General features: G+C 44.5%; 1 long non-coding RNA gene and 1 pseudogene across 1 annotated transcript; both read left to right on the top strand.

The window, feature by feature from the left end:
• The first annotated feature begins 3,840 nt into the window (after nt 1-3,840).
• The window catches only part of LOC125365783, a 74,995-nt pseudogene continuing 51,853 nt past the window's right edge, over nt 3,841-26,982 (top strand).
• LOC125365835 lies at nt 4,936-5,458 on the top strand. The gene is made up of 3 exons (XR_007213746.1): nt 4,936-4,992; nt 5,137-5,240; nt 5,431-5,458. It is a non-coding gene; the product is annotated as an uncharacterized LOC125365835 (long non-coding RNA).

The following is a 26,982-nucleotide window of genomic DNA, read 5'->3' as shown; positions in this document are numbered from 1 at the left end:
TTGAACTCTGATTTCCAGCTCCTGCAGAAATGTTATTGAATGCCATATTGACAACTGTTGGGCATTTGCACAGTCAACAGTGTGGCCAATTTAGAGGCCACTCATACTTTCTGACAGTGGCTCTTGGAAAATTTCACTTATTTATTTCCTTATTTCCCAATTTTAGTGAAATATTCTGACCACAGTTCCAATCCTCACATTGAATTCTGGACTATAGTGAAAACAACAAGTATATTAGAATCCAGAGATAAAAATAGGCTCAATTTTCAGGGTTCTTTCTGATATTTATTTGACTATCTCTTGTCAGTGACAAAGAAACATGGGGAGAGAGGAAGGCAAACAGAATTGGCTATGTCCGGTGATCCAGACATAGAAAAGTGTTGCTGTTTGTCCAAGCTTGTCTATACATTGTTTGTACCCAGTATGTTACTCATTTTTGTGTCTACCTGAAACCTTTCTCAGTGAATCTGAATTAATGTTTAGTCCTTTCAACATCAAAGCTGTCAATAATTTTGATTTGCTGGCTGATCACCCTCCCTTCCCCCCTCTCCCTCCCCCCCCCTCCCTTCCCCCTTTTCCCTTCCCCCTCCCTTCCCCCCTCTCCCTCCCCCCTCCCTCCCCCCTCCCTCCCCTCTCCCTCCCCCCTCCCTCCCCCCTCCCCTCTACCCTTCCCCCTCCCTCCCTCCTTCCCTCCCCCTTCTCCTCCCCCTCCATTTATTTAACATGTATAAATGGAACTTGGAGACATAAATTTTCTTTAATATTTGAACAATGACTAAATTGCATTAACATTTGTTAAACCATTGAAATTGGATTACAGTTTTTTCCTTCCTTCTCCCCTTTTCCTTCTCCTCCTCCTGCTTTCTTCCTCCCTCCCTCCCTCCTTCCCTCCCTCCCTCCCTTGCTTGCTAGTTTCCTTCCTTCTTTTGTTCCTTCCTCTTTCCCCACCTCTCTCTTTGTTATTCTCTTTCATCAGCACTGGGAAACCCTCTACCCCTCACCCCCCCACCCTGCCCCAAACCTAGGGCTTCTAACTCACTTGGTTGGTTTACTTATCTGTCACTCTATCTTTTTTTTTTTTTTTTTTCCCAGTCCTGGGGCTTGAAATTAGGACCTGGGCACTGTCCTTCAGTTTCTTTTGCTCAAGGCTACCACTCTACCACTTGAGCCACAGTGCCACTTCCAGCCTTTTCTGTTTATGTGGTACTGAGGAATGGAACCCAGGGCTTCACACATGCTAGGCAAGCACCCTACTGCTAAGCTACATTCCCAGCCTCTGGCACTCTGTCATTTGAGCCATACCTCCAGCCTGGCTTTTTGCAGGCTAATTAGAGATGGGAGTCTATCAGACTTTTCTGTACAGGCTGGCTTTAAACCTTGATCCTCCACATCTCAATCTTTGGAGTAGCTAGGATTATAGGTATGAGCCACTGGTACCTGGCCCTCGCTTTCTTTCAGTGTTATACAATGAGGCCAGGCAGGCCAAATTCTTGGACTCAAGTGATTCTCCTGATTTAGACTCCCGAGTAGCTAGGACCAGTAGGCATATGCCACTGTGCCTGGCTAAGATAATTTCATGAGGTCACTAACATATGACTTTTAATATTTTCTTGTTGCTACAGAAAATGCATTAGATCTTCTCTAGTCCTCCAAAATAATACTTCTTAATGTCCTCAATCTTCATATCTTCTGAGGCTATAAATGAATTGGTCTTCAGAGCATTTGGATTCAGGACTGGGACTGTGAATCTTGTTTGTCCCATGGAGCTATATTTTTCCAGTAAAATATCTCCTGCTGCCTTGGTCTTTCAGTGTTTGTGTCTTCCACATAAGTCTCTGTTTCTACAACCTGTCTCTCCCTTGAAATGAAGCACCCCTTTCTGTTGACTTGGCCAGAGATATGAAGATGGTCTGTCATAATGTCATGTGCCATGTAGTTTTGCTTTGTTAGCATTATGAAAATCATGTATGCATTGTTAATTTTCTCTTAGGGTTAATGGGACATCTAGTAGAATCAATCTTTAGGAAAGAAGGATTGTGTTTCCACATTGACATTTTCTTTTAGCACATTTGATGAGCCCAGAACCACTTTCTCCTTGGTTGTGCAGCACAAGCACCTGTGATGGGTGTTAGGTTTTTTAAGTAGGTAGCTGGTAAAGGAGAACGCCATGCGGTATTCAGGCAGGAGAGAAAGTTTATTACCGAACTGCTGGCCTGTGGCCAAGATGATCCATGGCCGGAGAGAAGGGAGAGAGAGAGAGAGACCCCCACCCAGCCCTGCTTTATTTAGGGCAGGGGCAAGGGGTGTGGCCAGGTGGATTAGGAGGTGACCTCAGGGAAAGGGGAGGTAACTGCCTCCAGGTCTGCAGGTTACCCAGGTAACTGGGTGGAGACTTAATGAGGTGGGGGCATCTGCATGTAGCCCTCAGGGAGAGGACCTAACAATGGGTAAGTGTTTGAACCTTTTTCTGCCTTGCTATCATGTATAAGCACATTGCTGATTAGTCCTTCCTAGTTTGGAATGATTCCCAATTTGTTCAGATCTAATTGGCTCATACACATCTATCTGCTTTTATCTATTTACCAATGGAAACAAGCATATATCTGTTCATTATAAACAGATATGTATTTTTTTTGGCCAGTCCTGGGGCTTGAACTCAGGGCCTGAGTACTGTCCCTGGCTTCTTTTGGCTCAAGGCTAGCACTCTGCCACTTTAGCCACAGTGCCACTTCTGGCCTTTTTATGTGGTACTGAGGAATTGAACCCAGGGCTTCATGTATATGAGGCAAGCACTCTTGACACTAGGCCATATCCCCAGCCCCAGATATGTATTTTGAAGAAATAACTACATGTGCTCATAAGTAGTAACATTAAAAAAATAAAAACCTATAAAACATCAAATGTCCTAATTATTCTCTGTGTTGTAATACCTTTTATATGTTTACAGCAATTTCTTTCTTTTTATAGGTTATACAACTTCAACTCAGGGCCTAGGCACTGTCCCTGAGCTCTGTTTTTGCTCAAGGCTAGCACTCTACCCTTCACTTCATGTTTTTTGGTTGTTAATTGAAGATTAGAGTCTCATGCAAACTTTTCTGTCCATGCTAGCTTCAAAATGCTATCCTCAGGTCTCACCCTCCCAAGTAGCTAGGATTGCAGGCATGCTCCACCAGCACCCACTTAGGACTGTTTTTCTCTTAAACATTTTCATGAATTTAAGCCTTTCATAAACTAATTAGTGCAGACACCCTTGTGTGCCTACATCTAAACTCATTAACCAAACCTTCTTGTTTATTGGGAGAGCCCCCTGACTTGGAAGGGAGAAAGCCCAGTCAGTTTTATCTCCTGCACAATTGCCTTCCTTGTCCTGATGTTCTCCCTGGTAGGCTCTGTTCCAGAGCCATCTTTCCACAGTACATTCTTACTTTTACAACATTCTCTACTTAGAACATTTGAGTGGCTTCTGCTCTAATGCCTTTGGCTTACCCTTGAGGACTCTTGGTCAAGCTGTCTCCTCAGACCTGATACTCTGTGCTCCTGCTCCCTGTGGCAGTCTTATTTCCCCTCTCTCTTTTTTCTTGCTCTCACTTTTCTTGGCCAGGCCACTGCTCTAGGTTTCTGCTTGAATGGAGCAGCCTTCTAGAAGTCTGCCACAGAGGAGAGGGGTCCTTGTCTGGCCTCAGGCTTGGCAGGGTCTCAGCTGCAGCTAGTCAGCCCTGCCTCAGATTCTGTGCAGCATTTCCAGTGCCTGGCCCAGCACTTGGAAGATTGACTGTAGGGAAGAATAAGAAGGAAGAGGTGCACTTGCCCATCTACTGTCCTTGGTGTAGGCTCAGATACTTGATACTGGGACTTGGGCATGTGTACTCCCTGTCCATTTCTGCCTTTCTTCTTGTCAGTTTTCCCATGGTTCAGTGGAAGCAGGATTCACCTCTAGCACCTCATCCAGAGGTGCTGCCCATACAAAGTTAATGTCATCGACAGGAGGAAGAATTCAAGGTGGATGTGTCAGAGTACCTTGGGCTACTGCCATTTGTGAAACTGCAAAAATGGCACCTTATGCAGAATGATGCCTGGTTCTGCAACTGGATCTCTGTGCAGGGCCTTGGGGATGGAGGGGCAGAGTACAGGTTTCCTTGTTACCACTGGGTGCAAGGCAGAGGCATTCTGATCCTTCCAGAGGGCACTGGTGAGTAGGTGGAGCGTGCTTGTGCAAAGGCAAAGGGAGCTTATGAGTGTTTATGGAGGAAGCAGGTACAGAGGTTACAGTCAGCATGCAGAGGGCAGAAGGTCCCCAGGAGTTGTTAAAGAGTATTCTTGCAGAGCTGCTATCACTGTGCTGTATGCATGAATTCTAGAATGAACCTTGCAGGTCAAGTGCTGGTTCGGAGGGCTGGCTGAAGAGACATACCTAGCAGGCACTGGGAGAAGCCTTGGGCAGATTTTCCATCATGCTCTCTTTCCAATTCCAGGCCACACAGTGGTTGAAGATCCCCCAAATCTGTTCAAGAAACAGAAGGAAAGAGCTGGGAATATGGCCTAGTGGCAAGAGTGCTCCTCTCGTATACATGAAGCCCTGGGTCATTTCCTTAGTACCACATAAAAAGGCCAGAAGTGCCACTGGTGGCTCAATTGGCAAAGTGATAGCCTTGACCAAAAAAAAATTCAGGGACAGAGAGCAGGCCCTGAGTTCAAGTCCCAGGACTGGCAAAAAACAAAGCAAAACAAACAAAAAAAAACAGGGAAGAGGAATTGCAGGAAAGAGTGAAGCTGTACCGGTTAGCCTTTCCCTCTGAACCCAGCCCAGTGATCACATAGTCAGATGCTAAAACTTTTGGAGGACCCACGCATTGGTTTAATTCTTGCCCAGGTTGGGTAACTGGAACGATGGTTTAATCCTGAATGTGGCTAGGAAAATCTTATCTGACCTCCCTGCTAATAAGCGATTTAAGAGGACAAACTCATGGACTTTGAAACGTCCCTGGCTGTGGGGTGAGAGCTGGGCAGCCGGTGTGGGAAGGTGGCATCCTGCCAGGTGGAGACGGTGGGCTCAGGGACTGCACAGGGCTGGGCTACTCCATGATAGGTGCTTGTGGCTGTGATGTTGGGTTCAAATGGACCCCATTCTTCCTGCAGGATGGCAGACTTCATTTTCAAAATGTCCCAAAATGCTATGGCTTCCTGGGATAATTCTGATGACTTCAACTGTGTCTTCAAGAGTAGCTATGGCAAGCTGGCTGGTCAGTTCCTCCACCCCAGTACTTCCCATACTCCCCTAATCCATCTTGAATCAGGGAACTTGAAAGAGCTGGACATGGGAAGCAGAGGCTTAAGTGCCTCTGGCAGAACAAGCTCCCATGGGGATGGTCAGGTGGGGGTTAGAAGGACCAGGAGCTTGGGTGCCATAGCACAATCAACTGCCATCCCCAGGACAGGTTCGAGACTCCTGGAAGGAGGACACATTCTTTGGGAACTAGTTTCTCAATGGCGCCAACCCCATGGTGCTGAGATGCTGTGTCTGCCTTCCTGCTCGCCTCATGCTCCCTTCCGGGATGGAGGACCTGCAGGCCCAGCTGGAGAAGGAGCTCCAGGTATGAGCATGGGGTTCTGGGACAAATCCACAGCCATGTAGGGCTGGGAAGACTTGATTTGAATCTTGCCTCTGCTGTTGTAAGCTCTGTGACCCTAGGCAAGATAGCCATGCTGTCTGATCATCTGTTTCCTCTTCTGTGACACTGGGCCTAATTCAGATGTATGGCTTCAGAGTGGGGTGACACTAAGCTCACAATGAACACCATGATGTAAGGGGTAGGGGAGACAAGCCAGGCGCTTTCTGTCCCGTGTTCACTTGAGGAATCTGGGTGGGAAGGAGATGCCTCTTGCTGACAGTAGCCCTTGTTCTCACTCTCGTCCAAGGCGGGACACTGAAGCTGACTTCTCCCTGCTGAATGGAATCAAGGCCAATGTCATCCATTTTAGGCAGCAGTACCTGGCTGCTCCTCTGGTCCTGCTGAAACTGCAGCCTGATGGTCAACTCTTCCCCATGGCCATCCAGGTGAGAGACCCCAGGAGAGCTGTTCTAGCATGGCTGGTCTTCTCAGTCAGCCTGCCCTATCCAAGTGATCATCCTCTCCCCGTCAGCACACAGGTGGTGCTAAGGCACTGGAGGAGGCCTTTACAGGGGGAAGGTTCAAAGTGTGATTCTCAGGGGTTTGTAACCTCTCTCTTTCTCGAGAAAGTGTAAGTCTGTGTAAGTGATCGAAATACACACATATATGTATGCATACACATATATGTATGTACACATATATGGTAAATATTATTCTGAAGACGTTGGAAGGGTTCTTGGATGAGCATTAGTACTAAGACAAGCAAGGGGACTCAGGACTGAACTTGAGAGGTTAAATGTGTGGGCACATAGCCTGAGGTGTAAAAAGTCACATTGTCAGTGAACAGTGTTGTGTTGTAAAGGAACAATGTGTTGTGAGATAGCCAGCCTAACCAAGCTAAACTGTGTAGAATCACTGGGACTGGGGAAGCCTGTTGTGGAAGATGTGGACACCTTAGGTGTGAGCTGTATTTAGTATGAATTGAAGCAGTCCTACCACTGGGGACTTGGGTCTCATTCCAAGGCTATGGGAGGTGCTAGGGTCCCGTGGGGCAGTAGCTTTAGGAATGGCGGTAATCCGTGCACATTTGAGCTTTTGGCTGCTTAAAACCAGAGCCCAGTGCTCTGTGCAGAAGTCACACTGAAGCTTGGGGAAAGCCCAGGATTTCTTCACAAGAGTGTGGGATGAAGGAGGAAGGGGGCTGTTCTGCCACACTCAGGGTACTGAAAGGGGAAGCAGAGGCTGGCAGGGATGGTGGATGCACACTTCCTGCAGACGCTGAAGGCACTCAGGCCGGCACAGTGCTGGCACACCACAGTGAATGGTAGGAGGGCATGGGGGAAATGGCATCTAGCCTGGGCAGCTGCAGTGAAAAGGAGAGAGCCAGGCAACTTCAGAGGAGGAAGGGAGGGAGGACAGGTGCAAGAGAGGAGGAATCGCTGGGCCCCTGGCACTCAGCCCTCCTCCAACTTCTTCCTTTCCACTCTTGTCCTTTTTCCAGATTGAACTGCCCAAAATTGGATCCAGCTCACCCCCAATTTTCCTGCCCACAGATTCCCCAACCGTCTGGGTCCTGGCCAAATGATGGGTACGCAGCTCTGACTTGCAGCTGCAGGAGCTGCAGTCACATCTTCTGAGGGGTCACTTGATGGCTGAGGTCTTTGCTGTGGCCACCATGCGGTGTCTTCTGATGATACATCCTGTTTACAAGGTACCAACTTATTCCCAGTCTTGCCTGCCTGTCTCCTTGCACCCTCACACAGCCCTCCTCCTCATCTTCTGAGGACAGCAGGCTTAGGGACAGCCCATCAGAGGAAGGCAAGAGATCAGGTCCATGTGAGGTGGCCTGACCTTCAGTTTTAGTGGTTGAAGACCACTTCCATATGATTAAAAATTAATCCAAGGGAAAGGAGTAGAAGTGGTGCTGTGGCTCAAGTGGTACAGTGCTAGCCTTGAGGAAAAAAAGCTTGGGGCAAGCTTAACAACAACATATATTTTGAAGTAATAAAGGAAGAAAATTTAGGCCAAACTGTTTATTTATCAGTTATTTATTTTTGGTACCAATCTTTTAGTTCAGTGTCTTGTGTTCTTGCTCAGTTTTCTTTCTCACGACTAGTGCTTTACCATTGAGACATCCCTTCAGTCCTGCCCTTTACTGTTCCATTGGAGATGGAGTCTCTCCAACTTTTATGCCCTGCTGAAAACATTTGAATCAGTCTTGCTTTCTGAGTTTCTAGAATTACAAGTGTGAATCACAGGGATCTATGTTACTAAACTTTTAGTTAAATTGTTGGCAAAGAATATCAACATCGTGGATTTTCTTTTCTCATTAAAACTGGATAGGATTTATCTAAAACCTCTTCTGAAGCCAGCAACATCCCACAGTGCATCACTGACCCCAACATTTTCTAAAAAATCTTCAGTTCCATATTTTTCCTTTCTTGGCTCACCTAGAAATGCCAAATGTCGCTACAGTGGCCAGATTTAAGAAGCTTATCATGACTGGAGATACTCATGTCAAGTCTTTGGCTTGAGGGACCTGTATCTACAATCCTTTTATAGTTCCCCTGCTGAGAAGCTTTTACTTAATATAATGCACAGGAAAAGAGTTAAAAAACAAAAATCTCACAAGTAACAGAATTAGTACAAAAAGGATTCAACGAAAGCCAACTTATGCATCTGGCTAAAATAGAAATGGGAGTTTTCTTTCTTCTTTATGATAGTCTGTAGCTATTTTAAACACAATTGCTCTACATAAGCCAAAAGTGTTTCATTTGCAATGTAAACCAAGTTGCATCTTGTGTATGAGTGTACACATTTCCACAGAAGAAACCTGGGCAATACCTTGTCTGATTCTTGAAGGAGAAATTGGGAAGAAGGAGTTGAGAAGCAGGGTAGCATCGAGTGCTCACTTGTAGGGGATGGCTATGCCTTTAAGACCTGGGGCGGCTAGCTGCTGGCCCAGCAGCTAGCCCATCCCACCTCCTTCTGGGTTCAACTGGAAGAGAAGCAAACCAGCCCCCGCCTCTCAGGGGAGAGCACATGTGCCACCTTGGCGCTGGCAGTACCCAGGGGATGGGGACCCTATGGGACGTGATGTTAACCTTGGAGGAGGTCCTAGGATGTCGCTCTTGGACGGATAGCTCATTAGCCAATCGCTAGTGCCTAGCTAGGCACTCCAAGTCCCTCCCCTTCCCACCGTCACTGCTGGTATAAGTGTATTTGCCCTTCCCCTTATTAAACAGAAATCCAAGGAGCTTTCCCTGAAGAAGCCCCTGTGTCTCGCGCCTTTTGTTCTTAGTGAGTCAAAGGGAAGGAAGGGCACCTTTGCGTTCACACACGGGTTCTGAGGATTTCACATGACCCTCATTCCGGCCTTGCTGCCTGAGGGTCAGGCAGCTCGTGTGTGAGAATGAAAGGGGTCACACAGGAGGCGGACAGACAGACTGCCACATCTGGTGCCCAATGTGGGGCAGCGGCCCACGGAAACCGAAATTCTGAGCTAATCGGTAAGCCCTTGAACTTGGATCGTGCACTCTGGACGTGTGTGTTCCCCTAGTCAATCAGCAAAAATAGGATGAGGCAGATCTTGAGTAGATTCATGCTCCAAATACCGGATTGTACTTTTGGGATATTCAGGCCAAGGGCCGAGGGATTTTTGTGGCCTGCGGGGATGGGCGTGCACACGCGAGGGTGTGCAGCTTTGCGCTTCTCCCGGTGCCTGGCAGCGCGGGACAGTGTGGCTTTGAGCTTCCCGTGGGAAACCTGCCATGGCGGCTGCGGGGCGGAGGAGCGCAGAGGGTGCATGGGGCGGCGGCAGCAGCGCTCGGGGCAGTTACTGCTGCCCCCGCCTGGGATTTCTAGGTACGGATTAGTGAGCGGAGGCGGCTGCATGGAGTGCGGTGGTGCCCCAGAGCACAGAGCTTGCGCTCTTTCCCTACCCCTAAAGCAGGCCCCAAATCTACTGGATTGGACTATGTATCTGTTGGAAAAGAGACAGGGTCTTAGATTTTTGTTATCAGTGCTTGAGAAGTCGGGATGGCCTCTCCCTGCTCCCACCCTTGCTGGCAGGAGTGCTGGATTCCTCGAGGCTGGGCAGGGACTCAGTGGCTGGCAGACTTCTGGCTGCTTCACAGCAGCTGGGTGGGGCTAACAGCCTGTCTGCAGACCCGCAGATGGTCTGTGAGAAAGGCGTCCCACTATGACCCTGCAGCCTATCCTGTCATTTCGCTCTGTGTTAAACTTTCCCATACTGCTTACAGGCGGAGTTAAAACAAGAGAAAGTCCCAGGTTTCCAACTAAAACGGAGTGTTTGGGGGGCAAACAAACGGTTCTGATACAGCAATAAGCAATTTGGTTGGATTTCCTAAAATTACCAGTTCGAAGATACTAGAAATTAAAGGAGTTTTTCTTGATGGTTAAAAAGGCTTGTTTGTCTGATGTGATTTGATTCCTGTGCTACTCTTACGTGTGGAGATATTGAAAAAGCCAGGTGCTGAGACCAAATCTCTTGTGCTTTATAATTCTGGTAAACACGGTTAAAGGTACTTTTGTCACAATTGTCTTGGATATCAGTCTAATGATTTGGTGCTAAATTCTGTGTGAGACTATCTTAAATTGCATATAATCAGGCAAGCATTTTAAAGTATGTATAATTAGCTGTGGGGATAAAAGTAAATTCTCATTAGCCCTGTATGTAGAAAAATATGGCAAAGCAAACTAATGATTCTCACTAATTTATTGGAAGGCTAAATGGATAAGTGTTTCTAAATTTGTAATTGTGATTCCTACATTAAGAAAAAAATTGTCACTTGAGTTCAGAGTCTTTCAGATGCAAATAATGCTGAGGCAAAGACTTATATTACATTCCTAGATGGAAATTTAAACAACCAGAGTGCTAACATTTTGCCAGGTCAAAGGCATCATAGCTGTTGGAAGCCACAGAGTTACCTTGGGATTTTGTGACTAGGAAAATCTCTTAAAGTCATCATCCTGCTTAAACCAAGAGGGCATCAGCCTACAAAAGCCAGAGAATACTCAGAGCAACCAGCTAGGAAATGCTGGGGGATTTTAGATGTCTTTAACCAGTCTGTGCAAAATCTTACAGGCAATCCAGCAGGAGGTGACAGCCTATCCAGAGGTTTCTGGGAGATGCCACCGCAGCCTTGCCCAGATCTCTCCTGCCTGACTCCATCACACATGGCATAAGGCCTGCCAATTTGGGATGGAAGACACAGCCACTGCTAAAGCTGAGACTTTTACATTGTTTTAACCCTTTGCCCTTGATTGTCATTTATCTGTGTTCTTTTCCACCTGCCGGTAAGATCAAATGGCATGATTTGAATTGATGGCACATAGATCTCATGTTCTCTAAGTGTTACAACAAAAACCTTGACAAGTGGTTTGTGGTCAGTTCTCAACAAATTACAGATGGGCTATTCCTGTTGCTTTCCTCATTGCTAATTAAATATAAAAAAGGCTCGTATGAGTAAAACTCCTTGGATCACAGTTCAAAGCCAGCCCGGGCAAAAGAAAATCTCTCTAAAACTCCATCTCCCAATTAACCAGCAAAGAGCCAGACTGAGAGCTTGGCTCAAGAGAACCAGCAAAATGCTGAAAACAACACCGTGGCTCAAGTGGTAGAGCACTAGCCTCGAGCAGAAGTACTCAGGGACAGTGCTCAGGCCCTGAGTTCAAACCCCATAAATGCGGATGGGAGGCTGTCATCCCAGCCACAAGCTCCTGAACTCCTGGGACTCAGCCAGTCCAGGAGACAGGGATGTGGAGAGGAGTAAGAGGAGAATGGTGTCACATCCTAAATGGAGTTGCCTTGTCTCGCCCTTTCAAAACTGATCAGAGCCGGGAAATCAAGTGAAATAGTTACCTGTTCATTTTCCTTTTTTCTGCCAGTTTTATATATGTATATATATTTATTTTAGCCTCTGACTGGCTACTCCAAACCGGTTCACAAGCACTAAACACTTCCTTCAGTTATTCCTCCTTCTTTGTAATTAGCCACAGTTGGGTTTATGCTCCAGATGGAACTTTTCTGGCTTATGCCCAGGGTATGTTCTATATCATTCATGTTAACTAGCTCTGAGAACTTGTCAGTCTTTTGCTTGATCTTTTCAAAAGTCTCTCTTAACAGAATAACATCTCTTGCTGAGGTCATCACCTGGGAACTTGCGGTTCAAGGCCATCATCTTTCTACACTGCTGTGCCAAGCTACAGAGGCTGGCCAGAGGAGACCATAGCACCCTCTGGCCCTGATGACCACTCTCATGGTAATGATAAGGACTTTTGCCAACCACACTGGAGGTACCAGGCCATATGGCAAATCAGGGGCCCCTGACTACTTCGCCCCCTTTCAGCAGGAAGTAGTTTCAGAAGAAATGACCTTCACCCATACTCCCAGCCTGGTGCCCTCCAGTGTCATAATTTAAAAAAAAAACAAAAGAGGGGGGAGCAGCCCCCATGACTAGTTAAGGATAGCTATGCTTACATTAAATATCTTAAGAAATATCTTAAGAAATTTTAAATCTTTGCAAAACAGTGTGGGAAGGAGCATTGTATGTGCCTTTCCAGATTGGGAAATTAAACCCGGAGCACTTGCTGTGGAGAAATGTCTTCTTCTTGCTAGGAAAACAAGGACTGTGCTGGATTTCTTCTGCTCTTCCATGGGAATATGGAAAGCCTGCCTACATACAACAGCGGTAAACGGCAGGAGGTAGTGGTAGAGGCAGCCAGCTTCCTTTCCCTGTTTGCTTTCTAGACTCTTCCTTGAACGTCTCCTGTGGCGCAATGTTTCACTGTGGCAGCTTTGCCTGCAGCCTTGCACAAAAATACTAAAGAAATTTTGCACCGTTGTTTCTCCTTTTGCTCTCCCCCTGCTGGTTGATGTAGGGGGTCCCGTTGGAGGGAAATAGGAGCTGAGGGTTTTGACACCTTACTTCAATGTTTTGATAAATATTTCAAAAAGGTAGGCACAAGGGTTTAGCACCTTGCCCTCAATGTTTATGAGAAAAATGTTCAAAAAATAGGCATTAGGATAGTACTTCGCCTCAATGTTTATGAAAGAAAAAATGTTTTACTAACCACATGTGTTATCAGCTGCTGTGAACTACCAGAGTTGCCAGAACTTAAACCTGCTTCTACCTTACCGCCAAAAGAGGAATGATGTCTGCATTTATCCTGAGTGGTGTGGAAACAGGCTAAGGACTCCAACTTCTCTGGACTGAGCCAAATGGATGGCCCCTTCACCTACCCCTTCCTTTTGTGGAAGAGGCCCCATATGTATCTTATGCCAACATTTGCCTTATGCCTACATATGCCATATATTTACAGCATCCCCTGCTTATTTAAAAAACAAAAGAGAGGGAGATGTAGGGGATGGCTATGCCTTTAAGACCTGGGGCGGCTAGCTGCTGGCCCAGCAGCTAGCCCATCCCACCTCCTTCTGGGTTCAACCGGAAGAGAAGCAAACCAGCCCCTGCCTCTCGGGGGAGAGCACATGTGCCACCTTGGCGCTGGCAGTACCCAGGGGATGGGGACCCTATGGGATGTGACGTTAACCATGGAGGAGGTCCTAGGATGTCGCTCTTGGACGGATAGCTCATTAGCCAATTGCTAGTGCCTAGCTAGGCACTCCAAGTCCCTCCCCTTCCCACCGTCATTACTGCTATAAATGTATTTGCCCTTCCCCTTATTAAACGGAAATCCAAGGAGCTTTCCCGAAGGAGCCCATGTGTCTCGCACCTTTTGTTCTTAGTGAGTCAAAGGGGAGGAAGGGCACCTTCGCATTCACACACGGGATCTGAGGCTTTCACGTGACCCTCATTACAGCCTTGCTTGCCTGAGGGTCGGGCAGCTCGTGCATGCGAATGAAAGGGGTCACACAGGAGGCAGACAGACAGACCGCCACACACACTGCTGGGAAATCTGGAATCAGGTCAGCATGAGGAGTGCAGTCTTCACAGCAGAAATAAAGCAGGAACTCTGCCTACAGAGTGGGCAATGGGGATGGGAGGAAGACTGGGAGAGGAGCTGTGGGAAGGGGAAACCTACAACCTGAAGTTAGGCCATCTTTAGAAAGTAGCCTCTGAGCCATTTAAGTGAGGCTATGAAAAGATCCTGAAAGCTGCTTTTGTAAAGACTCCACCTCCTAGGTGATCCCTGTCCTCCCACTGGTCCCTGTTCCTTGAAAATGGTGCCCTTTCTTTGAAGACCCTTATCTCCCTGGAGGCCAAAACTATGTCCTTGGGAGCTTCCCCAGATTCTTCCCATCTCTCTCTCCCTCTCCCTCTTTCTCTCCCCCCCTCTCTATCTCCCCCCTCTCTCTTTGAGGTGGCATGAATGGATGTCTCCACATCATTTTGTTTTTTTGGGGGGGGCTGGGTACATTTATTCTGACAGGTTTTCTCTTCACTGCTGGACATCAGGTCTCATTGCTTCCTAGGAATGAATCTTTCAGGACCTCAGGCCTTTAAGAAGAAATTTTCAGTGTGTTCATGTTCCTGATTGAGCAGATCTTTTCTTATGAGAATTCATGAAGAAGAAGAGCAAGAAGCGCCTCATGATTTCAGGTGGTAGACTATAGAAAATGATAATAAACTTCTCTCAGGATGGCTCAATGGAAATTCTTGCAAGCAAGCTTCTAGCATACAATTTTGAGACATAAGGCCATAGAATACTACACCACAAAGAAGAAACTTCACCCCAATCCACTTATTAGTAAGATTCCTAGGCAAATGTTCTGTAGATTTTCATCTCAATGCAGCAAAACTTTATTCCTTGCTCTCTGCACTGTTCTGCCACAATCCCTTCCCCTGGGCTTTACCTTCTTTCCAAGGCTCCTCATCCTTTATTGACATCAGGGATCTACTGTTTTGGGCACAATTTCCAGCTGATGCTGAGTGAAAGAGTAAAGGGATTTACCCTTTGTGTTTCCATGCATGAGAACTGGGGCGGGGGGGGGGGGAGAGGCCTGTGTGTGTGTGTGTGTGTGTGTGTGTGTGTGTGTGTGTGTCTGTTCCCAGTTCAGGCCTGAGAGCACTTTTATGTGGAGGACCCTCTCTTGGACATTTTTCTAGTCCAGATCTTCCCTGGCTCTAAAGGATGAGTTTGAATTAAACTTGGGGAAGATTGATTATGAGGAGACTTGTGTGCACTGCTCCTGGTAAGAAACCCAGAATGGGTCAAGGCCCAGCAATGAGAATGGGAACAGAATTGGGTCCAGCTGGAGCAGAGCATTGGAAATGCTGTGAAAGCCACACTGCAGGTGATGCCTGCACAGTGCCTCTAGAGGAACAAGTGCAGGGGCCTGAGCCAGGGTAAAGGGAGTGGTTCCTGAGAGGGCATGGCTGGAGCAGAGTTGGGGCTGGCTTCTAAGGCTAGAGCAGGCCTGACTTCAGGGAGCCTTCTGAGCCCAGCCACTGTGCCACAGAGCTCTCTTCCTCCTGTCCAGGCCATTGTGAGGCTCAGGGCTTTCTGAGAATGTGATCTCATGGTGAGATGTCCTGGGAGCAAAGAAAGGAGAAGGGAGGAACATTTCAAAGACCCTTCAGATTTCAAGAGTAGAGAAGGGGGAAAGGACAAGCCCAGGAGTGTACATGCTGGGGGTTGAATGAATTTTTAGTGGAAATGCTTCAAAGTGCTCTATCACACACACACACACACACACACACACACACACACACACACACACACACACACACACACATATATATATGAGCATGAAGTTGGTATTTGCTGTTTACCCAGAGTACAGCCATGTCACCACAGCCTGGATCCAGAGAGAAACTCCATCCCTTCCCAGAAGCATCTTGTACCTCAAAATTAAACCTAGATTAACATCATATCATCTTCAGAATTTATAATCTACAGTATTCTCAAGTGACTTCACAGTCAGTATCCTGAAGGACCTCCTCAATCATTTTCATGTTTCAGGGGACTCTTGCCTAACAATGTTGATCTAATGGCTCAAAGGACTTGATCATGACCTCATAGATATGACAGTGCCATGATGACTCTTAAGGATCTTCAAGAGCCTGATACTTTGTTGTGGGTCTATTTTGTCGAGCTGTGTGCTTGATCTTTCATTGGTCCTCTCCCAAAGAAGGTATCAGGCAAGTCAGAAGAGTGATTCAGAAATAGCATGTCAACCCAGCTAACACCCAGTCCTGTGAGAACACACAGTTTAGCCCATCAGGAACCCAATTCACAAAGTGTCTTCAAGGAAGTAAATTCTAACATAGAAATACAATGAATCACACAAGGGATCAGAAAGACAGCAAAGTGAAGGAAACTCCATATACAGAGCTCAATGAATCAATTAGCATGCTTGATAAATTGAAAGAAGGTATTTATAAGCAACTATACAAACAGAACATGAACACAAGTAAAGTAATCCAACAATAATTTAGATTAAAGGCTAATTAGCAAGCAAAACCAGCTAATGAGGTAAAAGAATACAACAAAGACATCAAAGCAGTCACATACAAATAAATAAATGAAATAAGGGAATCAGTGGAAGACATGATAAATAATCTCAATAAAGAGATAAAAATCCAGAAAGAAAAACACAAATTGAAGGCCTGAGATGAGAGATAAATCAGAAAATCTCTCCAGAACAGTAGTCAATATAGAAGACAGAAGCTCAAGACTTAAAGGAGTAGAAGTAGACATAGTAGAAAATACAGAATACAATAAAAAAGGAAAAGAATTCCAGGACTACTAAAATGAAGTGTATGAATTATGTGTATTAATAGGAAAGAGGCGATAAAGGCACAAGAAATATTTTCATCCAAACTTACAAAAACTTACAAAATTGAAAAAAAGAAATCCATTTAGGTACAGAAAGCTTTTAGAACAGTTAAACAAAATTAGAAAAAAATCTCTCAATGGTATAGTTAATGATTTAACGATAAGGATACAGAATAAGGAAAGAATAGTGTAAGGTGAAGTAGAAAACAATCATATCACTTGCAAATGAAAGCTTTTCAAAATAAAGCTTATTTCTCAAACTTTGAAAGCAAGGAGGGGGCTGGGAAATATGGCCTAGTGGCAAGAGTGCTTGCTTCCTATATATGAAGCCCTGGGTTCAATTCCTCAGCACCACATATATAGAAAACATCCAGAAGTGAAGCTGTGGCTCAAATGGCAGAGTGCTAGCCTTGAGCAAAAAGAAGCCAGGGACAGTTCAAGGCCCAGGACTGGCCAAACACAAACAACAACAACAACAAAAAGCAAGGAGGGGCTTGGAATATGGTGTTTCATGTGCTGACAGGGAACAGTCACCAATCCAGAGTACAGAATACTCTATCAAGTGAAGCTATAATTCATAACAAAAGGACAAATAAAAAAACTCCATGATAAGCAAACTTTAAAACAATTTATCATCACCAAGCCAGTATTGCTTTTTTTTTTTTTTTTTTTTTTTTTTGCCAGTCCTGGGCCTTGGTCTCAGGGCATGAGCACTGTCCCTGGCTTCTTTATGCTTAAGGCTAGCACTCTGCCACTTGAGCCACAGTGCCACTTCTGGCCGTTTTCTATATATGTGGTGCTGGGGACTTGAACCCAGGGATTCACGTACACAAGGTAAGTACTCTTGCCACTAGGCCATATTCCCAGCCCACCAAGCCAGTATTGCAAGAGAACCTCAAAGGCATCTTGCATACAGAAGAGGAGGATCAGTGTATGCCGGGCTCAGGTTGCCTCCCCTGGCATGGGGGGGTCAGGCTCTACTCTAATCGCTCCCTTTCTCACCCTCTCCCCTGGTCACCCGACCTGCAGGTAAGGCCAGAGTGGAGTGGGGGGCTTAGGAAAGACCTCAGGTGCACGCGGCCTTATGAGATCGCTTTTCCTCCCTCCTTACCCTTGAAGAAAGCCAGGCGTACTCGGATCTCGGAGACGCTTCAAGAGCAAATCTGATTTAATAAGGGAGTGGCTAGCAGTTGATATAGTAGGGGGTGATGAGAAAAGGGGTGATCGACCAAGAGCTGGCAATAGGCTGGCGAGCTTGTCATAGGACCCCCTCACTTGCTTAGCACCACCCCAGGGGCAAAGCCCGTGAGAATGGGGAGCACATGGGCTGGCGAGAACGTTGGGGGGCTGGTCGCAAAGCCAGTTCTTCTGGTTCCGGACCCAGGGAATTGTGGCCTGCTTCCGCATTCCCCCAGGGCTGGGGGAAGGGCGGCTTCTCGGGAGCGCTCTCCTCTGCCCTTCCCCCTCAAGGCCAAAGCTGAACCCCAACAAGTGTAAATATGAAAAAAGTGGAGAAAACAAATCCCACCAGATGAGTAGATAAGCCTTAGGGAATTGGGAAAAAACTCAGTGCTGAAGGTTTTTTACAAGGGAGAAACTAAGAGGTTTTTTTTTTTTAATTTACATTTTATTTATTTATTTATTTATTGCCAGTCCTGGGGCTTGGACCCAGGGCCTGAGCACTGTCTCCGGCTTCTTTTTGCTCAAGGCTAGCACTCTGCCACTTGAGCCACAACACTACTTCTGGCTTTTCTGTATATATGTGGTGGTGCTGAGGAATCAAACCCAGGGATTCATGTATATGAGGCAAGCATTCTTACCACTAGGCCATATTCCCAGCCCCATTACTAGTTTTTTAAATGGCAGAAACTACTACTCTCAGTTTCGACACCCAGTATCAGTGACTACAATTCTTCATTTAAATGACAAGACATAGAATAGCAAAAGGTAAGACCCAACCATCTATTGGCTATTGTAATAGGGAGGCCAGATCTGCCCAGTGCCATCATTAACTGTGGAGGGACTTCAGGTTGACTCCAGCTCAGATAAGAGCAGAAGCCAACTCCATCTCCACTAAGCCCTCCCCCACCCTATTCAGGGAAGCTCCCCTTTACTATGTTAAGTTACATAGATTGACTACCTGAGGCCTGGGAGCTTCAAGGGAACCTGTGTCCTTCTCTTTGTTATGATAAGTTATGTAGATTGACCACCTGAGGCCTGGGAGCTTCAAGGGAACCTGCTATGATTAGGCATAGAATGATAGGTTAGTTCAAATAGATATTATGATACAGACTGTAACTCTATTGGCCACCTGTGTGCGGCCTAGCATGCTCTGTAAGTGTTGTATCTTCATTGGTCACCTGCGTGTGACAAGTTTGTCTGTGATTTTTGCCTTATAACCAGGCTGGAAGGCCACACGGACACGCGGTCCTAGCTCCCGTGTCTGGGCTGCACAGGTATACGAGTTCCCAGCTCCCGAGTCTGGGCTGAACAGGTGTACGTGGTCCCAGCTCCCGAGTCTGGGCTGCACACGTGCGGGCGGTCCCAGCTCCCGAGTCTGGGCCCTGATCCTGCACTCCTGGTTGGCAGTTTCGGCTCCCGAGTCTGGGCTGCGACCAAGGCCGGTCCGTTCACTTTTTGTTCACTTTTTACTTCCCCAATAAAACTGTCTTTTTGTCACCTTGTAGCTGGAGACTGTGTGGTGGACTCTTGGGGGAACCAGGAATCCCCTCCCTTGCGGGGGGACCCCGTTTCATTGTAGCGAACCCCCACTCTACTTCAGCTATAAGAAACACATTTAAACACACTGGCAAGTGCTGCTGGAATATCTCCTTGAAATTTAGGAAGACAATGGTTTCCAAGAAACAGGTTGGGGAAGCTGTGGGAAGAGAACTAAGGAAGAGATGAGAAGCAGAGAAGTGGGCATTTAAGAATTACTTTATTTTGTTCCAGAGGTCCTCAGCATATTCTATTTCCTGGGAGTGCCTAGAGGACATTTTTCTCACTAAAGCAATTGTAGAACATATTTTCAGAAGCTCTGAAACAGCTGCTCTTTGCCACTGATGACACTGGGAGATACTATGAACCTGCATATTAGACCTGTTTGATTGCCATGCAGATTAGTTTTTATCCAAGTATTTATAAACCACATTATATTTCATTCATCAAAATTATACAAAGAAGTGAAATATGGGCCATTTGCTCGAGTCTCATACATGTAGTCCTAGCTGCTCAGGAGGCTGAGACCCTTATCTCCAATTTAGACATCTTTATGTGGGAGGGGGGTGGGGGGTCAAAGTTCCCATGTCTGGCTACAGTTGCTGGCCTGCTGTGTCCCCTCTCCTCAGTGGCAGTTGGAGGTTGTGCACAGGTGGCCATAGTCCTGGTTTGGACTCCTAGTTAACCTTGGTAGTTTGGCAGTTTACTTGTTCTCCTCTTCCATCTAAAGGTATTCAAAGGTCAATTCATATGCTAATGTGTCTTGCTAACAAAGTTGCCTCTTTTCTCAGGTCCTGGAAGCTGAGGCCAGCTAAAGTGCTTTGCTAGAAAAGTTTGTCTCACCATCTACATCTTGGTTATCTGTAAGAGTAAGAGATTCTGTTTTGTTTTGGGCAAAAGTATTTAAGTTTTTCTAACATCGACTACTGCAGTTTCATGGTGCTATGGGCAAAAGTATCTCTTGCCACTGGAATTCCAGAAAATTTACAGCTGATATTCATTTTTACATACTTTAAGACCTTTGTGTACAATTGTGTGTATTGTGTGTGTGTAGACATGTTCAAGGTAATCTGGTATTTTAATGCATAAAGCTGTTAGCACTGTAATCAAGAGTTATCCAGCCATAGAATGGGCCAGTGTTGCTTACTTTGAGGGATAAGGAGCTGGCAGGAAAGATGCAGTTCATACAGCCTTAGGAGAGGTGAGGATATGAGCTGGCAGAAAGGTGCAGTTTATCCAGCCCTAAGACCAGCATGGTCTAAGGCATGGTCCGTTTATTCAGATGGATGTCTATGCCCATTCCATGATGGTGAGTCTCTCTCTTTTCCTTACAAACACTGAGAACCTGACAGTAATGTGGGTAATATGATTAGCATTCCTAAAAATGGCCACTTGGGATGTATTAAAAAATTGAAAATGAGGGTTGAAAAAAAAAGGTTAATCTCTGTGTAATGTAATTTGATCTCAATGACCTGGAAATTATTAATAATCAAAATTATACCTGAAAACTTGTAAGAGTCATCTGTCCCTTTGTGGGTCTGCCTATAATTGTTACAGAAGATTAATAAAGTCAAGGGCTGGGGATATAGCCTAGTGGCAAGAGTGCCTGCCTCGGATACACGAGGCCCTAGGTTCGATTCCCCAGCACCACATATACAGAAAACGGCCAGAAGCGGCGCTGTGGCTCAAGTGGCGGAGTGCTAGCCTTGAGCGGGAAGAAGCCAGGGACAGTGCTCAGGCCCGGAGTCCAAGGCCCAGGACTGGCAAAAAAAAAAAAAAAAAAGCTATTAAAAAAAAAGATTAATAAAGTCAAAACTCTGTAGTAGACACAATAACAATATAGCACTTTAGGACACTAATTGAAACCATTGTTATTAAGTCAAACTTTGGAATTGCAACAAGGAATGCAGGAAAATGGCTCTGTATCCAAGGCAGCTCATATCCTCAGACAGTCACTAACAGCAAAAAGACCTTGACATAAAAAAATACTTAAGTGAATTTACCTTAGCATGTATAGCACTATGGCCTAAAAGTGGAACTTTAAATTTCAATGCTATTTTGCAATTAGATGCATTTTAGGAAAAGCAAATTTATGGCCCGAGATTCCTTAAGTTTGTTAAGTCTGGACTCTTAATGCAGTGCTAGTTGACATGTAATTCTTACATGAAGAAAAACTTTGTCATTTGAGTTCAAAAGTATTCTAAGAGTTAGCACAAACTGCATGGGAAAAAAGGCAGGTTGAAACTCAGGCTGAAGAAAGGTCATGGGCATTTCATAGGATTACTAAATTTCACTAACAAGGAAATTTAGCTAAAAGGTTTCTAAGGGTTATTTTAAATGTAAATTAAAGCAATGGGAGTGTAAATTGCTAGAGGAGAAAGTAAAAAAGGCTTTTAGAAAAGAAATAAAAAATGAATTCCTGGATGAAGGGAATTCAGAAGTAAGAATTGTCCTGAATATTTGTTTCAAAGTGGAAAAAGGAGAAATTAAGACTACCAAAGTTCACTTAAGTATTTTTGAATGTCAAGGCCTTTTTGCTGTTTTGGAGGATGTGAGCTGATTTGGGTACAGAGACATTTTTCTGCATTCCTTGTTGCAATCCAAACTTTGAAACAATGGTTTCAATTAGTGTCTTAAAGTGCTATATTTTGTTAAAGTTGCTGTTTCAATTTGTTATTGTGTCTACTATAGAGTTTTGCCTTTATAATCTTCTGTAACAATTACAGACATGCCTGCAGAGGGATGGATGATTCTTACAAGTTTGTCAGATCTAACTTTGGATCCTAATAATTTCCAGCTAAGGCATGCTTAAAAATGGTTTCTATTGATGTTCTTGTTGCTCCAATTAGAAATAAAGCGTGATTCACAAAGACTCATTTGATCTGAGGTCATGGTTGGAAGCCAGCCTGGGCAGAAAAGTGCCTGTGAGACTTTTTCTTTTGCCAGTCCTGGGGCTTGGACTCAGGGCCTGGGCACCGTCACTGGCTTCTTTTTGCTCAACTCTAGCACTCTACCTCTTTTTTTTTTTTAATTATTTATTAATTAAACACAAATTTTTTGACAAGGTGTTGTGCAAAAAGGGTACAGTTACATAGTAGGGCAGTGTCACTGTACATTTCTTGTGATATCTTTTTTTTTCCTTTTTTTGGCCAGTCCTGGGCCTTGGACTCAGGGCCAGGGCACTGTCCCTGGCTTCTTTTTTTTTTTTTTATTAATTGGACATAAATTTTTTTACAAGGTGTTGTGCAAAGAGGGTGCAGTTACATAGTAGGGCAGTGTGTACATTTCTTATGATATCTTACGACCTGTTTTTCCATCCCTTGTCTAGGTCAGGTGGACATATATGCAATATACAATGTATCAAGAACATATACAGTATTCACAGACTTGGTCTCTACTGTCTCTCCGTCTCCCTTTGTTAACAGTCATATATCAGGGAGATCATGCCCCTTTGTTTTCTGTGTTCTAGGCTTGTCTCACTCAACATTATTTGTTCGAGTTCTGACCATTTCCCTGCGAATAACAATATTTCACCATTCCTAATCGCTATGTAGTATTCCATTGTGTATAAGTACCATATTTTTTGGATCCATTCGTCTGTGGAGGGGCATCTGGGTTGTTTCCATATTTTAGCTATTGTGAATTGCGCCGCGATAAACATGGAAGTACAAATGCCTTTTTGATATCTTGGATTTTGCTGTTTAGGATAGATGCCTAGGAGTGGTATGGCTGGGTCATAGGGTAGGTCTATATTGAGCTTTTTGAGAAACCTCCATACTGTTCTCCAAAGTGGTTGTACTAATTTGCACTCCCACCAACAATGGAGAAGGGTTCCTCTTTCCCCACAGCCCCTCCAGCATTTGTTGTTTCCTGAGTTCAGAGTATAGGCCATTCTAACTGGGGTGAGGTGGTATCTCAGGGTTGTTTTTATTTGCATTTCCTTTACTAGCAGGGATGTTGAGCATTTCCTCATATGTTTCTTTGCCATTTTTATATCTTCTCTTGTGAAGTCTCTCTTTAGCTCTTTTGCCCATTTCCTAATAGGTTTATTGGGCTTGGAGGGGCTTAGTTTTTTGAGTTCTCTGTAGATGACCGATATCAGGCCTTTGTCTGTTGCTGTGCTGGTAAATATCCTTTCCCATATCGTTGACTGTCTTTCTATTTTGGTGGCTATGTCCTTAGCTGTGCAGAAACTTTTTAATTTGTAGTAGTCCCATTTGTCGAGTCTTTCTCCTATTTGTTGTGCCCCTGGGACTCTATTCAGGAAGTTCCTTCCTGTGCCTATAAGTTCTAGTGTCTTTCCTACTCTGTCCTTCAGTAGTTTCAAGGATTCAGGTCTGATGTTGAGGTCCTTGATCCATTTTGAGTTGATCTTGGTGCATGGTGATAGGCTTGGGTCTACTTTGAGTTTTCTGCATATGGCTGCCCAGTTCTCCCAGCACCAGTAGTTAAAGAGGCTATGTTTATTCCATTGTATGTCTTTAGCTCCTTTGTCGAATATCAGTTGGCTGTAAGAGTGCGGTTTTATTTCTGGGTCTTCAGTTCTAATCCATTGGTCTTCCGATCTGTTTTTATACCAATACCATGCTGTTTTTGTTATGATGGCCTTGTAGTAGAGCTTGAAGTCAGGTATTGTGATACCTCCTGCACTGCTTTTTTTGCCTAGAATTGCTTTGGCTATTCTAGGTTTTTTGCTGTTCCATATGAATTTATGGATTGGTTTCTCTATTTCAGTGAAGAATGTGGCTGGGATTTTGATAGGGATTGCATTGAATTTGTATAACAATTTGGGCAATATGGCCATTTTCACTATATTGATTCTGCCTACCCATGAGCATCGGAGGTCTTTCCATCTCCTTGTGTCTTCTTTGATTTCCCTTATTAAATTTTTGTAGTTTTCATTGAATAGTTCCTTGGTTAAGTTGATCCCTAGGTACTTTATTCTTTTTTTGGCTACTGTAAATGGAATTGTTTCCATAATTTCCTTTTCTGTTTGTCTATTGCTGGTGTACAGAAAAGCTGCTGACTTTTGTGGGTTGATTTTGTATCCTGCTACTTTGCCAAATTGGTTTATTAGGTGTAGGAGTTTGGGTACTGAGTTTTTTGGGTCCTTCAGATATAAGATCATGTCGTCTGCGAATAGGGATAACTTGATTTCTTCCTTGCCGATGTGGATCCCTTTGATGTCCTCCTCTTGCCTTATTGCTATGGCTAGGGATTCCAGCACTATGTTGAACAGAAGTGGGGAGAGTGGGCATCCTTGTCTTGTTCCTGAGTTTAGAGGGAATGATTTAAGTTTCTCTCCATTTAATATGATATTAGCAGTTGGTCTGTTGTATATGTTTTTGTTGTTTTGTTGTTTTGTTGTATATGTATTTTATTGTTTTGAGGAATGTTCCATCTATTCCTGTTCTCTCCAGAGCTTTTAATAGGTATGGATGTTGTATTTTGTCAAAGGCTTTTTGGGCATCGACTGAGATAACAATGTGATTCTTGATTTTAGTTCTGTTTATGTGGTGAATTACGTTGATTGATTTACGGATGTTGAACCATCCTTGTGACTGAGGGATGAAGCCTACTTGGTCATGATGTATGATATTCTTGATCAGTTTCTGGATCCTGTTAGCTAATATTTTATTGAGGAGCTTTGCATCTGTGTTCATTAGTGATATTGGTCTGTAGTTCTCTTTTTTTGTTGGATCTTTGCCTGGTTTGGGGATGAGTATGATATTAGCTTCGTAGAATGAGTTTGGGATTTCTCCCTCCGTTTCTATTTCGCGGAAGAGTTTGAGGAGTATTGGAATTAGCTCCTCACTAAAGGTTTTGTAGAATTCGTTGGTGAATCCATCTGGGCCTGGGCTTTTCTTAGTAGGGAGGTTCTTGATTACCTCCTGTATCTCACCGTAAGTTATTGGTTTATTTAGTTGATTTATTTCTTCTTGGTTCAGTTTGGGCAGTTTGTACTTCTGTAAGAATTGATCCATTTCTGTAAATTTATTGTTTTTTTGCTGAGTAGAGGTTTTGGAAATAGCTCCTTATGATTGTTTGAATATCGTGTGTACTTGTAATTTTTCCTGTGGAGTCCCTGATTTTACGAATATGAGTCTCTTCTCTTCTTTTTTTTTGTGAGTCTTGCAAGGGGTCTGTCAATTTTGTTTATTTTCTCAAAGAACCAGCTTTTAGTCTTATTTATTTGTTGAATGGTCTTTCTATTTTCAATCAGATTTATCTCTTCTTTAATCTTTGTGATCTCTCCCCTCGTAGTCGTTTTAGATTCTGTCATTTCTTGTTTCTCCAGTTGTTTTAGTTTCATCGTGAGGGTATTCACCTGCTCTGCTTCCATTCTTTTAATGTGGGTGCTGAGTGCAATGATCTTGCCCCTCAGCACTGCCTTAGCTGTGTCCCACAGGTTTCTTTTTGATGTGTTTTCTTTGTCATTGTGGCTTATGAATTCGTTGATTTCATCTTTAATTTGATCTGTGGCCCAAGTGTTGGATAGCAGCGTGGGGTTTAGCCTCCAAGAGTGTGTATAGGCTCTGTGGTATCCTTTGTTGTTGAGGGTTACCTTTAATCCACTGTGATCAGATATAATACATGGGATGACGTCAATACTTTTGTATTTGCTGAGGTTCTTTGTGTGGGCTATGACGTGGTCTATTTTGGAATATGATCCATGGGCTGCTGAAAAGAAGTTGTATTGGGTCTCTGTAGGGTGAAAGGTTCTATATAGGTCTGTTAGATCCATTTGGGAAATGGTGTTATTTAGGTCCTCAGCTCCCTTACTAATCTTCTGGGTGTTGGATCTGTCTCTTGGAGAGAGAGGAGTATTAAAGTCACCCACTATGATTGTGTTTGCGTCTATCTTGCTCTGTAATTCTGTGAGAATTTGCTTGACATATGTCGGGCCTCTTTTGTTTGGTGAGTATACATTTATCACCGTAATTTCTTGATTCTGGATTTTTCCTTGTATTAATATGTCGTGTCCTTCTTTGTCTTTTTGAGTGGACTTTAAAGAGAAGTCCAGCTTGTCTGAGATCAGGATGGCTACACCTGCTGTTTTGGTGGATGCATTTGCTTGGTAGATCTTGCTCCATCCTTTCAGTCGAAGCCTGTTTTGTCCCTTGCTGTAAGGTGGGTCTCTTGTAGACAGCAGATGTCAACTTTTTGTTTGCGGATCCATTCTGCCAGTCTGCTCCTCTTTATCGGGGAGTTTAAACCATTTATATTTATAGAGATCAAAGATAAGGGTGTTTTTTCTCCTTCCATTTTCTTGGTGTGCTGTTTTTTCTTCTTCTTTTTTTTTCCTTGTCTTTAGTGAGCTTGTATTTCTGTTGGACTTTGGCTATTGAAGTTTCTTTCTGATTCTGTCTGTGTGTCTTTTACGATCTCTGTTGGGTGGGCTTCCCCTCTTAATATTCGCTGTAGGGCTGGTTTTTTTATTCACATACTCCTTTAGCTCCTCTTTGGTGTGCAAAGATCTGGTTCTCCCTTCGAATGTGAACTCCAATTTCGCTGGATATTTGATCCGAGGTTGTAAATTGTTATTCTGGAGTACTTGGATGGTGTTCTTCCACTCACTTCGAGCTTGGTAAGTTTGTGTGGATAAGTCGGATGTTATTTGAATCCTCTTCCTTTGAAAAAAGTTTCCTTCTTCGCTTTGGCTGAATTCAGAATTTGCTCTTTAATCTTGAGGTCTGAAGTCTTGAATATTATGTGCCTTGGGGTGGCTTTCCTGGGGTCTGGCCTGCCAGGTGTCCTATAGGCTTCGGTTACCTGGATGGGGTCCCCTGTGAGATTGGGGAAGTTTTCTGCAATAACTTTATTGAGAACATGATTAAGCCCTCTGCTCTGGTATTCGGCTCCTTTTTCTATTCCAATTATGCGCAGATTATAT

Source organism: Perognathus longimembris, chromosome 17, assembly GCF_023159225.1.
Source record: "Perognathus longimembris pacificus isolate PPM17 chromosome 17, ASM2315922v1, whole genome shotgun sequence".
Lineage (NCBI taxonomy): Eukaryota > Metazoa > Chordata > Mammalia > Rodentia > Heteromyidae > Perognathus > Perognathus longimembris.
Note: the sequence above shows the minus strand (reverse complement) of the source record. Positions and strands in the feature narration are given on the sequence as shown.